The following is a 13,352-nucleotide window of genomic DNA, read 5'->3' as shown; positions in this document are numbered from 1 at the left end:
AAACACCGAATTTTCATGAATTTACTATCAAAATCTACTATTTACCAAATACACATCCTTAATTAGTATATTGATGGCTCAATCTACATTTTAGCCCGAATCTAACATTTTTTGAATATTTATTATTTATCAAACGGAGTCTAACTATCACTAAAATCGACTTAAGAAAAAACTTTAATTACTATAGGAACAATTCTACCCTACTTTTTGTCTACACTATGCCTTATAATAAACATTTAACTCGTTGCCAATTTACCACTTGTAAGCCTAATTTAAGAAAAATCGTCTTACACAACCAATTACTCTCTCCGTTCGATTGAACACTATATATGTATATCAAATAATATTAAACAAACATATGAAATTCAACCAAAAGGGAACTGTATATCATTTAACACAAAATCTCATTGAAGACGGTGATATCCGTCATAAACTTGTGACGGATACCCATTGAGAAGTGAGTGGGAAGCACATGGGAGTGCCCCACCTTATCCCCTCTTCCTTTTTGTGAGAGGTTTTCAGCTTGTGACGGGATTAGTCCGTCACAAGCAAGACGCTTTGATCATTTAATACAGGTACATACATATTCAAGGATAACACAAAGTTTGAATGTTAAGTCAGTGTAGACGTGTAGAAGCACCACAAAAAAAACAGAGTGGGGGCAAAATGCCGGGCCTTGGACGTCAAACTATCTATCTAATATCCCAACGTTCTCTATTTTGGCTGGTTACATTTCAAGTCCCAAGTATAACTAACTTACACTAACCATTTTATGTGTAAGCAACCATAATTAATTTCGAGCTTCATTTTTAAGTAAATTATGGAGTAATTTGTGGGAAAATGACGGGTCCCCTCATATAACACACAACAAAGTCAATTTTGAATATCAATATCGAGTGTATACGGTTATTGTATACAGATGTCAGTTAACTTACCTGGTAAAGTTATCTACCGTTTTTTACAGCGATAGTTCGATGCTGATGTCAATTAGCTTTCCTAGTAAAATTATGATGGATGATACTCATGTCCTGAATTCAAAACTCGTCAGCAATTACATAATGTAAGTTTTGTTGATAATAGTCTAGAATATGTAAGACTTCGTATTTTTACTAAATATAATGGCTGAACTAACCCAAACTTAAATTAAATGAATTGAATCCCCCCTACTACTAAGAGAATAAAAATTCTCTTAGTTTTCCTCCAAAAAGCATCTAACTAAATAAGGTAATAAATAAAATTTTCTTTCATTACATTATTATCTTTTCAATGAATATATTCTTATAAATAAACTCTAATTTTTTAAATAAATTCATAATTATGATTTTTTCATTAAAATAAAATGAAATTGATATTAAACTATAAAGTATAAGTTGCTAAATTTTCAGTCATGCAATAATTATTACTGTAGAAAATAACATGGCATATGCTTATTATTAGCTTCGTGACAACAAACATTCAGTAAAAAAAAATCACAACTTACATAGTTTCCATTTCAATTTTTTTTTGTTTCATATCAAAATACAATGAAGTGAACTGATAAATATTAATGAGGTGCAAATTTAAAAAGTATAAATCCTCCTACTATATTGTAAGAGAATACAACTCCTCCTAAAGTTTTCCCTCCAAAGTGATCAAACTTATATATGGAAATAAACTAGATTTTCATTTATTAAACTAATTTTCCATTTAAAATAAACTATACATAAAACTGTATCTCCTATTATTAACTTCGTGACGATTTTTTTTTTTTAAATAATTTGTTGTAGTTAAAATATTTTCATAAAAACACAATTCATGAAATTATTCAATTCTTTTGATTAATTTTAATATTAGCTATTTTTTATAAAAATTTCGTGCGATATAAATCTAACATCTATAAGTAATACATTAAAAATTAAAAGACCTATATTTACCGCGCATTTGCGCGGGATCTACACTAGTTTACTATTGTTCTCTATCGAACTTGGGAAAAAACATATTCTATTGAAAATGTTATTCTTATGTACTAACTTATAGGTATATACTCTGTATATAATTACTTATTATGCAGATATCAACTAGTCACCTATAAAAATATGAAAGGTGTTATTTATGACTAGTTTTCAAATCCCGTCACCTAAAAAAATAGTTTTAAGTACCTTGTACACTTGATTCCATAAAGATAATGAGAATGTCGTGTGAGAGGAGCAATTAGGAAGCTCGTAGCACTACTTTCTCATATTGGTTTATTTGTCAATTGTCATGGAGTACGAAACTTCCCTTGTTATAAATTTATAAATTCATTCTAACACACAATTATAATACTTGTTTTTGTAAGTTGTAATTAATTGATTTATTTAATTTATATCGTACAAAATGAAGAGACATGAGTGCTGAAAAAATGGGCCATTGTTGAATGTTAATGGTATTTTGATACACCGACTTGTAATTTTTCCCTTAATCTTGTTTGATTAATCATTTGACTTATATTTAAATAAAATATATATTTGATTTTTAACTAGGATGTACTAGACTACTAGTTTTGACGGTTAATTTAGGTATTAATTTAATGCATGTATCGAAGTTATACACTCATTACAATGTTAACATACTCGATTTGTAGAATAAAATGATCAATCAAATAGGCTTCACGTAGGGAGATTCTTTATGAGATCGATTGACCAATAATTATGGCAAATAGCTTTTTAAGGTCGTCGATCGTTGAGTAGGGTTTTGTTCATATTGATACGGAGTATCTCTTAAGACGATTACATCTGATTTAAGAATAAAACGAATTAGTTAATAACCTATTTTGATAGATGAAATAAATTTTATATTGTTTTCTAGACTCTCTGACATTCTGTATCGTATCATCTAATCTGTTTGATTCGTAAAGTGTACTGCATTGTTAGTTGGAAATGTTATATGTCAATTTAACACTATTTGTAGATGTCCGATGACCTTTTAATTTTTACATTGATATTTCCCTTCGCTAGAAAAAAGTTGTGTTAAATAAGTAAGGAGAGTCGAGTAGGGATTGGAGTTTAAAATTTTCTCTTACAAACAAATTTAAATGCAACTTATTAGCATATTGTATTTTGAAAAGATTGTTATAGAGACTAATGTCGCTACTACCATCTCGCATTAATATGATATTTGCTGTAATCGATCAGTTGATCACCACATTGTCGAGAAGACGTCCGTAAGTAAGGCACCACCACAAATTTCCACAAGCCGGGACTACCACCGGTCCACCGGCACCACCGTCTCATACTACATTCTTTTTAATCAAAGACAATGAAAAGAAAGAATGGTACTATATATGGGACATAAGGTTGTCAAATATTGCGTGTGACTAGCTCTTTTGATGGTTTGATTATCGTACAAATCAAATCTAGTATTTGGTGCATACCAGTGATTGCCAGCCTTTCTCATCTGTTTCATCTTCCATTGATTATTACTTTGGTTAGTTGGATGTTAGGTCTAACATATTGAAATCAAATCAAATTATATACTGTATCTACTAAGCATTACTAGATCAAAAATTGACAATTATTATGTGAAATATAACGCTTTCCTACACCCGATCGATTGTATGTTCACTCCGACACAAATTGAATTAATCGATATTATGATCAACTCCTCGACCAATGATCATATGTTCAAACAATATTTAAGCCTTAATTCTAAATAAGATCCGCATAACTCAAACTCAACTTTTTTCGCGGCCTTAGATCATAACATATTCAAAAAAGTCATCTCAACTTAAGTCTAAACTAATCTTCATCATCTTGTACAAGTGCCATTAGATCTCAACACGGACGGGTTCAAGTCAGGTCAGGTCAGGGCAATTCAGATCCGGTCAATTTCGGGTTCGGAAGAATTCTGATCAAATCGGGTCACTTTAGGTCCAGATCATTTTCGGTCTATTAGTGCAAGTTCTTTAGAGATAATGGTTTGTTTGCAACAATAACATTCGCGTCGGTCATGTTAGTGTTGGTCCATTCAGGTTACGGCCATGCTCGGGTATTCAGTTCAGGTGTTAGGACTTAGAACCGCTATAAGCTGGATTATTTGGGTTGGCTTATTCGGATCAGGTTAATTTTACCAACTCTATGTGCACTCAACAAAGTAACTTGACAAAATATATGATCAAATAGATGAGTACAATTGCTAAACTATACTCCCTCCAATTCATCATAATGTTCCCATTTGGGAATGGCACAATACTTAAGAAAGTTGAATATAAAATGATAAAGGACAAATGTGGGGTATAATGATAGGAGAGAGGGTAGAATAATTAATTAGTAGTTAAATAATGATGTAGCTTTTGGTAATTGTTCCCTCCAAAAGTTAAACACAAAATTAGACATGACTAATTGTTCCCATATGAATATGCCTTAACCCATCTGCATACTTGATTAACCGCCTAATTAAAGTTTACAAAACTTGGTTGTTTAACAACCATTACATATGGAGACATGCCTCCATTTACCAATAAACCAATGTTTATTAAATAAAATTACATAGGATTAGTAGCTGATTAGTATACAAATTACAGCAATTTTTCGTCAAAAACAAAAAAAAAAAAAAAAAAAAAAAAAAAAAAAATTAAAACGGCAGATCAATGATCAGAGGACTTCAGTTTTCATTAAGGGTTTCCCCTATCTTGTCAGCCAAATTGGTTGTCCTTCAACCAAAAACCAACTGTCAAAGTCTAAATCCAACAAAGCAAGTTGCCTTAAATATGAAAATTTGGCACCAAATTCAAATTAGGAGCCAAATATCACAAACATTTCAGTTTTTGCGCCCAATTACTTCTCAAACATTGTGCAAAGTTCAAGTGTATATAAATAGAGAGATGCGATTAGCGGTTGGATCATTTATTTGAATAGAGCCAAAAAGTATCTTTCTTACCATTACATAAATCAAACAATAAACATTCTCAATAAATGAAGAAACCAAATCTAGATAACTTGGAAAGAGGGAGAATCAGTGATCTTCTTCTAGAGAAAACCATTGATGGAAAAGTAAAGTATGGAGCAATGGCGAAATTGCAAAGCACAATTTGGTGTATGCAGCAAAACAATAACCAAAATTTGGAATAAAGCTAAAGTTCAACATGTTTGCAGGCCAGGGAATCAATGTCAGCAGACTCAAAGGTAGAAAGATGCCAATAAGAAAGGAGTTTGACACTTCTAAACTAGAGAGTTTGGAACTTGCAAAGAGGACAACTCAATATGAAGTTAGTAAAGGGATGGGTGTTAGTCAATCAACAGTATGCAGATGGGTGAAGGCAGATCTGTTGGATTCACATACAAATGCAATCAAGCCACTTCTCACAGATAAGAACAAACTTGAACGATTAATTTATTGTCTTTTACACCTTCAATATGATAAAAATACCAAACGTTTTATTTTCAAGGATCAAAGCAATGTGATTCACATAGATGAAAAATGGTTTTTTATTACAAAACCAAGTCAAAGGTTTTATGTAGGAAAAAAAGAAAGAAGACCTTTTAGATGTGTGCAATCTAAAAGATTCATAACTAAGGTTATGTTCATGTGTGCCGTATCAAGACCTAAATATGGTCCAAATAAAGAAGTAATTTGTGATGGGAAAATTGGTATATGGCCATTTGTAATGGAGGTACCAGCTAAGAGAAAATCAAAAAATAGAAGTGCAGGCACACTAGAAACAAAGAACATAGAGTCAATTACTAAGCAAGGCACCAAAGAAATGTTGATTTCTAATGTTTTGCCTGCCATTAAGGCTAAATGGCCTGCAAACTACAGTAAGAATATATTGATACAGCAGGATAATGCAAGACCCCATATAAATAATGTGGATGCAGATTTCAGAAAGCATGCTACTGAAGATGAGTGGAACATTCAATTTAGTTATCAACCTCCAAATTCTCCAGATTTAAATGTTCTTGATTTGGGGTTTTTTAGAGCCATTCAATCTCTTCAACAAAAGGAAAAATCAAACAACCTACAAGAACTTCTTGACAATGTTATGAAAGCTTATGAAGAGTTGGAAGTGATCAAGCTTAACTATGTGTTCATTACTTTACAGGCATGTATGTTAGAGATTATGCAACTCAAAGGTGGGATTGACTATCCTATACCTCATATGCACAAATCAAAATTAGCATCACAAGGTTTATTACCTGAGTATCTAGATGCTAATACAGAATTGGTGAAAGATTGCATTAGATATGTAACAAATCTTGGTCATGGAAGTAGAATTACTGAACTGGTAGAGTCATTTAGTAGTGCAGAAAATAGTGCAGAAAATAGTGTAGAACTAACAGATGTTGCAGGTTGTAGTAATGATCCAACAGGTGAACATGAAGTTGTTGGTAACATTACTGAAGACATTGCAGTTACTAATGCAGTTCAGTGAAGATAAATCAGTAACAGGCAAGTTTTTGAAGACAACCAGATGTATGTATTCAGACGTAGTAGAACCAACAAGTTTTTGAAGACGACCAGATGTATGCATTCAGATATAGCAGAAGCATGAATGTGTCAGTGAAGATAAATCAGTAACAGGCAAGTTTTTGAAGACAACCAGACGAATGCAACCAGAGTACAAGCATGTAGAGTAGACAACAAAATGAATGCAGTAGAAGGCACACATGCAATTTATGTACTCTTTTGAACTTTGCACAAGTTTATAGTGTCTTTTGGGCAATTAATGTAAACTGAACTTGTTAAATGGCAATTGTGCTATTGTAGTAAGACTTCGACCAAATTGAGTTTCAAGTTAAGATAACCAACAACACAATCCATACATAGCCTGCATCACGATTACCAGTGGTGGCGTAATGCATGAATTGTGTAACTATGCTCTCAAATGAAATCATTGAGCATAAATAAACTGAACAAAAGGAGAATAAAAACCCATAAACATCAACTTTTACATCATCAGTCCTTCAAACCGTATTAAAAAAAAAAAACAATAAATTAGGAGAAGAATTAGACCTCCCATCGTGTTTTTCTTCCAAATCAGGAACAAACAAAGAGCAATACTGAGAATCAGGGACGAATGTATCAAGTTCCCCATAACTGTCAGGAACAACATCAAAGGAGTCAGCTATGGGCTGACTGTAACCACCAACATCCTCAAAATCTTCATGCATGACATCACCAGTAACTTCATCTCCCATTAGACCTTCATCGGCATCTTCATCTTCAATGGCAAAGATGGGATCAATTTTCGCCATTTGAGTCAGCATCAAACGACGGTATTTTGGGCTTTCTCGTCTCTCAACCATTTTTTTCATCCTTCTTCCTACATCAACCCTAATAAAATCCGCCATCTCTTCCCTAGCCTTCTGATAATCATCAGTTTTCCCAAAATCAAGGATACCATCACCAGAATCAGTAACAACTTTCTCACCTACATCATTTCTTTTCACCCCCTCGCAATCTTCATCAAACCCAACCAAAACAACAGAGTTGTTAAACAAACAAGGGCCATCTTCAAGATCCGAGTCAAGATAACTCAAATCTGGAAAAAAATTGATAAAGTTATCGAATTTCTGGCGATTGAAGTAAAAATCCATCGACATAATGATTGAATGATAGAAAGGAGAGTGCGAAAGTGAAGATCAGAGATGAGGAAAGGGATTATATGTGAAACAAAGGAAGATTTGGACGGAAAATAAGAGAGATCTACAGAGAGAAAGTGAGGAACAATGGCGGAAGAGAGAGAGAGAGTGACAAATAGGGTTTGGCTGATTAAGGGGTTAAATATGGCGGGAGGGGTTAATTAGGGTTTGGTTAATTAGGGTTACGGGTTAAATGGGCTGGGTTAATAATTGGGTTAGTATTTGGGTTGGGTTAATTAGGTTAATTAGTATTTGGGTTAGGAAATAAAGTAGGGGTACAAAATGTAAAAACACAAATAAAGTAAGGATAGAATGGTAATTGTGTAGGTGAAAAAGTTACTAAAAAAGGAAAGGGAAACATTACCTGAATAATCCGTTTTGGGAAACAGGGAACATTATAGCGAATTGGAGGGAGTATATTATTAAGGGGTTTTACGTACCACAATTATTCTTATGCAAAACAAAAATGATAAGAGTTGGAATATACGTGATGGTACTAGGGTCCAAACATGGAGTAGTTAAATAAGAGATGCATTTTCATGCAAAGTTGAATAATTAAATATGTTCAAGATCTAACCACCCTCTTACATACATTACATGCTTGATGCTCCTCCCCCTTCCGATTCTTTCTTTACTTGACTTTGCTTGTTTCTATATTATCCACCGTCCAACTTCTCATCCTCTCTAGAAATTAAATCAATCTTCATTTACTTTCAAGATGCTTCATTTTGTCGGCAATGAACACTAGGAAAAAAAAGTTATTAGGGATGGATTAATACAATTTTAAAAAGTTGACACAACATAACAAAAAACAAATTACTTTTTAATTAATTACAATTTAAAAGTTATTAGCGATTGACTAATACAAAGTTATTCGAAGAAATTTAAATTTAACCAGATGTCTTGAGTTTGAGGATCTAGACGGTAATAATGTAGAAATTCGAAAGAAAATTCTAACTTCTTGTTTTATTCGTACATAAGTTAGTCTGAAATAAACCATATGTCGAATAAGTTTACATTGTTATATTTCGTACTTCTTACAAATTTGATATGATGTGTAGTTCAATTAAAACTTCGATCTGATAGGTTAATGGATGGAATATGGTTTAAATGTACGTTTATGTTTATGTATAACCAGACTCAGGACTCAGGATTCGACTTAATTTAGTTCAACTCCATTCAATTCAGCTTAATTCGATATATTCAAATTAACTCTTTTACTTCATCAGTATCATTCAATTCAGTTCTTTTCACACACACACAAAAAAAAAAAAAAAAAAAAAAAAAAAAAAAAAAGGACTTTGAACTAGACTTTTGAGACTTTATAAGATGTATTGTTTTTACCTGGTTAATTTCTAATTTATAAAACGTTCCGATCATAAACAACTCTATTTATAACTAACAAATTTAAGTTTATTGTAATGGTAATAAGTAAAATCTATTCATTCATGAATTAGAAAAAGCAAACATTGCTTCTCTCTTTGATCTAACGTGACAATCAATCATTGAGAGCACACATATTAATGCAAAAATTGACTAATAGAATTAATTATTAATGATTAATCTTTTTGATGGATTCGTGTTCTTGTTTGGTTGGCGGAATGCTACGTTACTGTAGATGAAAAAATAGTTAATAGTTTAATGTTGGATTAATTAAATTGACCGTTGCAGGTTAATCATATAATGTTTGTTAACTTATCATGAACTTAAACAAGGTTATGTCTCCTTTAGCCAAAGAATTAAATGAATCATAAATGTCAGGGGAATATGTACCCGTCATTTTTTTTTATTGTGTAAATAAATTGGAATTTTGACTATAAATTTTGACGTGTATATGTTATGTAGTACTCTGTACTTTTTGTATTGATATTTTCTATCCTCCCAACATATCAATCAATCAATCAATACTATATATTAATTCCAGAAACCAAGGGACTTCAATGTAATTAAAGAAAGTTATACAAATTAATTATACTATATAGTTTTAAATCACTAGCACCGTGTGATGGACCCGATTAAGGGATCTCAATGCAAATATTATATAGTTTGGGTTAAAATTAAATTATATAGAAGCTTGGTAATTTTCCTAAACATGATCAATTTCCTTAAAATAAAATAATTGATTAAGATGGCCAGTTTCAAAGAGACTAAAAGAAATAAGCTTGGTAATTTTCCTAAATATTTATAGAATACTAGAATATGGTCAATTTCCTTTAAATAAAATAATTAATTAGTATAAACATGCACACTTATGATATTAATTATTATCATCATAAAATTATACTTCATATATTAAATTTAAAATTATGCAATTTTATTAAACTTTATAATTTATTAGATGTATAGAGATGTTAATTATTTAACGTACAAAAATATAATGTAAGTAGGTTATAAATAATTCAAGTTATATTCCATAATATATAATATTGCATCATTCTTTCGATTTGATTTAATTCATATACGTAATATATTTATATAAATATATAATCCTCTTAAAATTGCATGCCTGAGTAGTAAAAGTAATTTCGTCAATAAAGAAAAAAATTGTAGTAACATTGGATATAGTTATATGATAGTAATCACTCATTTGAATAGTAAAAGTAACAATATTATCAGTGAGATTAGTGAAAGTGGTAGAAACAACGGGAGTAGTGAAATAATCAATATTAATGCGGCAATAGTAAAAGTAACAATGGGCGGGAGTAGTGAAATTATCAATATTAACGCGGCAGTAATGGCAGTAACAATAACTACGGCGGAAGTAGTGAAAATAACAATGATTACGGACAAGTAGTTAAATGTTATTACTATTGTTTCATTAATAAGAGTAAAATATTAATAGCGGGAGTGGTGAATTTGTCTCAAAATTTATTTAATCGTAATTTTAGGATATGCCATAGAAAAATATATTAATGATAAATTTATGAGTTATGCAACTTTAAGTAATTTTATTTAATGAAAAAAAAAATTAATGATAAGTAAAGGTAGCCCGGGCGAAGCCGGGCACCAATACTAGTTTATATTTAAAGCTCGGTAACTCAAGTCTTAAGAAACCAAATGGTTAAAAAAGTTTTTCCGTTTTCCTTAACATGTGCCCTTAAAGCACACATCGAAAAACTAATTAGAGTAACATTTACAAGGCAGTGAGGATCCTCTGTCCCACTTTGGTGTCCCATTCTGTGTGCCACACCACTTACATTTCGACATGTCACTTGTGGCAAAATAAAATATTACAATATATATATTAATTTGTTGAGGTGTTGGAAGCTAAGTGGTGTGGCACACAGAATGGGACACCAAATGGGACAGAGGATCCTCACTGTTTACAAGGTGATTTTAATAGTTATGGTAAATATTAATTTGTATATCAATTTCTGATGATATGTACTTCAAATTTTTTCTCTTATTAGCTTTTTATATCATGTGTTTTTAGGACATATGTTAAAAAACAGTTCATTTTTTTTAATGTTTTTAATGTTATTGCATGGAAAACTAATAATTACAACTTGCTCTTTTTAAAATTCAATGTGTCAGAAATAATTGTTAGGTTTTAATTAAATTTATTTACTTGTGTAATCGGTGATGAATAATGTTGTCTTAAGTCATTAGAGAGAATCATTTGACTAATCATTTTTTCTCTCTGACAAGTAGGAGTAATTTGTTGTTTGAATTTTGATTTAAAATTAGGGTCAATAACTTTAGTGCCAAGTCATTAAAATTAACAGTGGCTTAATTTGTTGTTTCTACCAAGCTTACGTTTAGTATTTTTATAATTATTATGGTGTTAAATCGAGGTCGTGTGTTCACTTAAAAATAGTAATAGCGTAAAATATTGATTGAAATGCATATGGGTCGATTTCAGAGAAGCAAAATTGAGTATCAGTCGGATTATTCTTTAATTACGAGAATAGAAATTTATAATGGACTACAAGTAATTATGGTTTTAACTAATCAGATAATCTCTCTTAAAACAGTTATATCCGTCTTAAATGATAATGTAGTCAACTAAGTCAAGTCGAACACAAAGTCGAATTTTAAAGTTTGAAGCTCAATGAGCTCCAAATCAAGCCCAAATAATTTAAATGGGCCTTATCAAATAGTTTTTGTGTTGGCAAAGTGGGCCTTTATAAGAGCTTATCCTACTTACTTTAATGGGCCTTAAAACGACCACCCCTACTAATTTCAATTTTCTTGTATGGGTGGGCTAAATCCGGTCTGGACCTTAAAAATGGACCGGTCTGGTCTCGGGCCCAACATTTTTTAACATCCCGATCTTGTTCAGGGCTGGTTTTTTCTGGTTCGGACTGGAAAGACCGAAATTATTATTATTTGTTTTTTTTTTCCTTAAACTCGGAGGCCTACTTAATCTGGTCCAATCGGTCCGGATTTTTGGTCCGAAATTTGAAAAAGTGGGTGTGTAAGGACAAGTTCCGGTCCGGTCTTGAACAAAAATTTATCTGTTCAGTCGAATTTCAGCCCGTAATTTTTGTCGATTTTGGTTCCTGTCCGATCTGGACCAGTAACACCCTACTTGCATCCTCTTTTGGGAAGAACTTTGCGAGAGACCGCCAATCATAAAACTTTATGTTTCATAAAATTAGAGTTTTTTTTCGGTGCTAAAAAATGTAGGTTCAAGGATACTTTATTCAGTCCAACGCTAAGGCTGATCACGGACCTCAATGAGGACTTAAAGTGATGTTTACATATCGCCTACGAACAACACTATATTTTAACTCAATGAAAATCGAACCTTTAACTTCAAAGTTAGAAAGTGGACTCATTATTATCGGGGTTAAGCCTTGTTAGTTCGTATAATTAGAAAGTGATTAACCTTGTTAAAAAAGATACTGAAAACCTAAAACAATTCAAACCAAACCTAAAGCCTGCAAACCTGAAATAAACCCGACACAATTCAAACCAAATAGGGATGTTCAGTCACAATTAACCTACCTCATATATATTGCCCAACCAAACTATTGGATCTATACTGTTGTTGAGCCAAAATTAGACTGAAGAAACACAAAATTTATTATGAATGAATTGCAACCCAAAAGTTTAATTAATCCAACAAAATAGGTCCTCATTTATCCCTTTAATGTTTACACGATTATTAAGGTAAAAATAAAAAAATGTTTATAATTATTTAAAAAAATCAAAAATAATTTGAAATGAATAGGAAATGTAATGGTTACCATTCATATGAGTTAATTTATTTACTAGAAAATTATTGACTGACAAAATAAATAGAAAAGTGTAAACTATTGATTGAAGATGGGGAAGTATAATAATAATGAGGGGTGTTATGGACATTCTCCTTTCCACCTTCTCTTCTACCTTCTCCCTTTTTCTCTCACAATTGATTAATTTAATATATAAGGAGTGGGGTCGAAAAGCAAGTTTTCTCTCACAATTGATTAATTTAGTATATACGGTGTGGGGTCGAAAAGCAAGTGAACAAAGCAAAAGAAACGATATTTTAATCGGTTGTGAGAGGATAAGGTAGAAGAGAAGGTAGATAGTAATAATAATAATACCACCACACTATTAAACCACTCCTCCCTTTTTCCATTCTTTCAATATGGGACACCGATACAGGGGCGTCTTAAAACAAATGGAGGCCCGGTGCGACATGGAAAAATGAGGCCCAAAAATGAATGCTTAAGTATATTATATTTCGATATTTGTATTGGATTTCATTAATAAAATCTTATAATACGGTGATCAAAAGCGGAGGCCCGATTCCCACGCCCGTGG

Source organism: Silene latifolia, chromosome 2 (assembly GCF_048544455.1).
Source record: "Silene latifolia isolate original U9 population chromosome 2, ASM4854445v1, whole genome shotgun sequence".
Classification (NCBI taxonomy): domain Eukaryota; kingdom Viridiplantae; phylum Streptophyta; class Magnoliopsida; order Caryophyllales; family Caryophyllaceae; genus Silene; species Silene latifolia.
The sequence above is the reverse complement of the archived record's forward strand: the minus strand, read 5'-3'. Positions refer to the sequence as shown.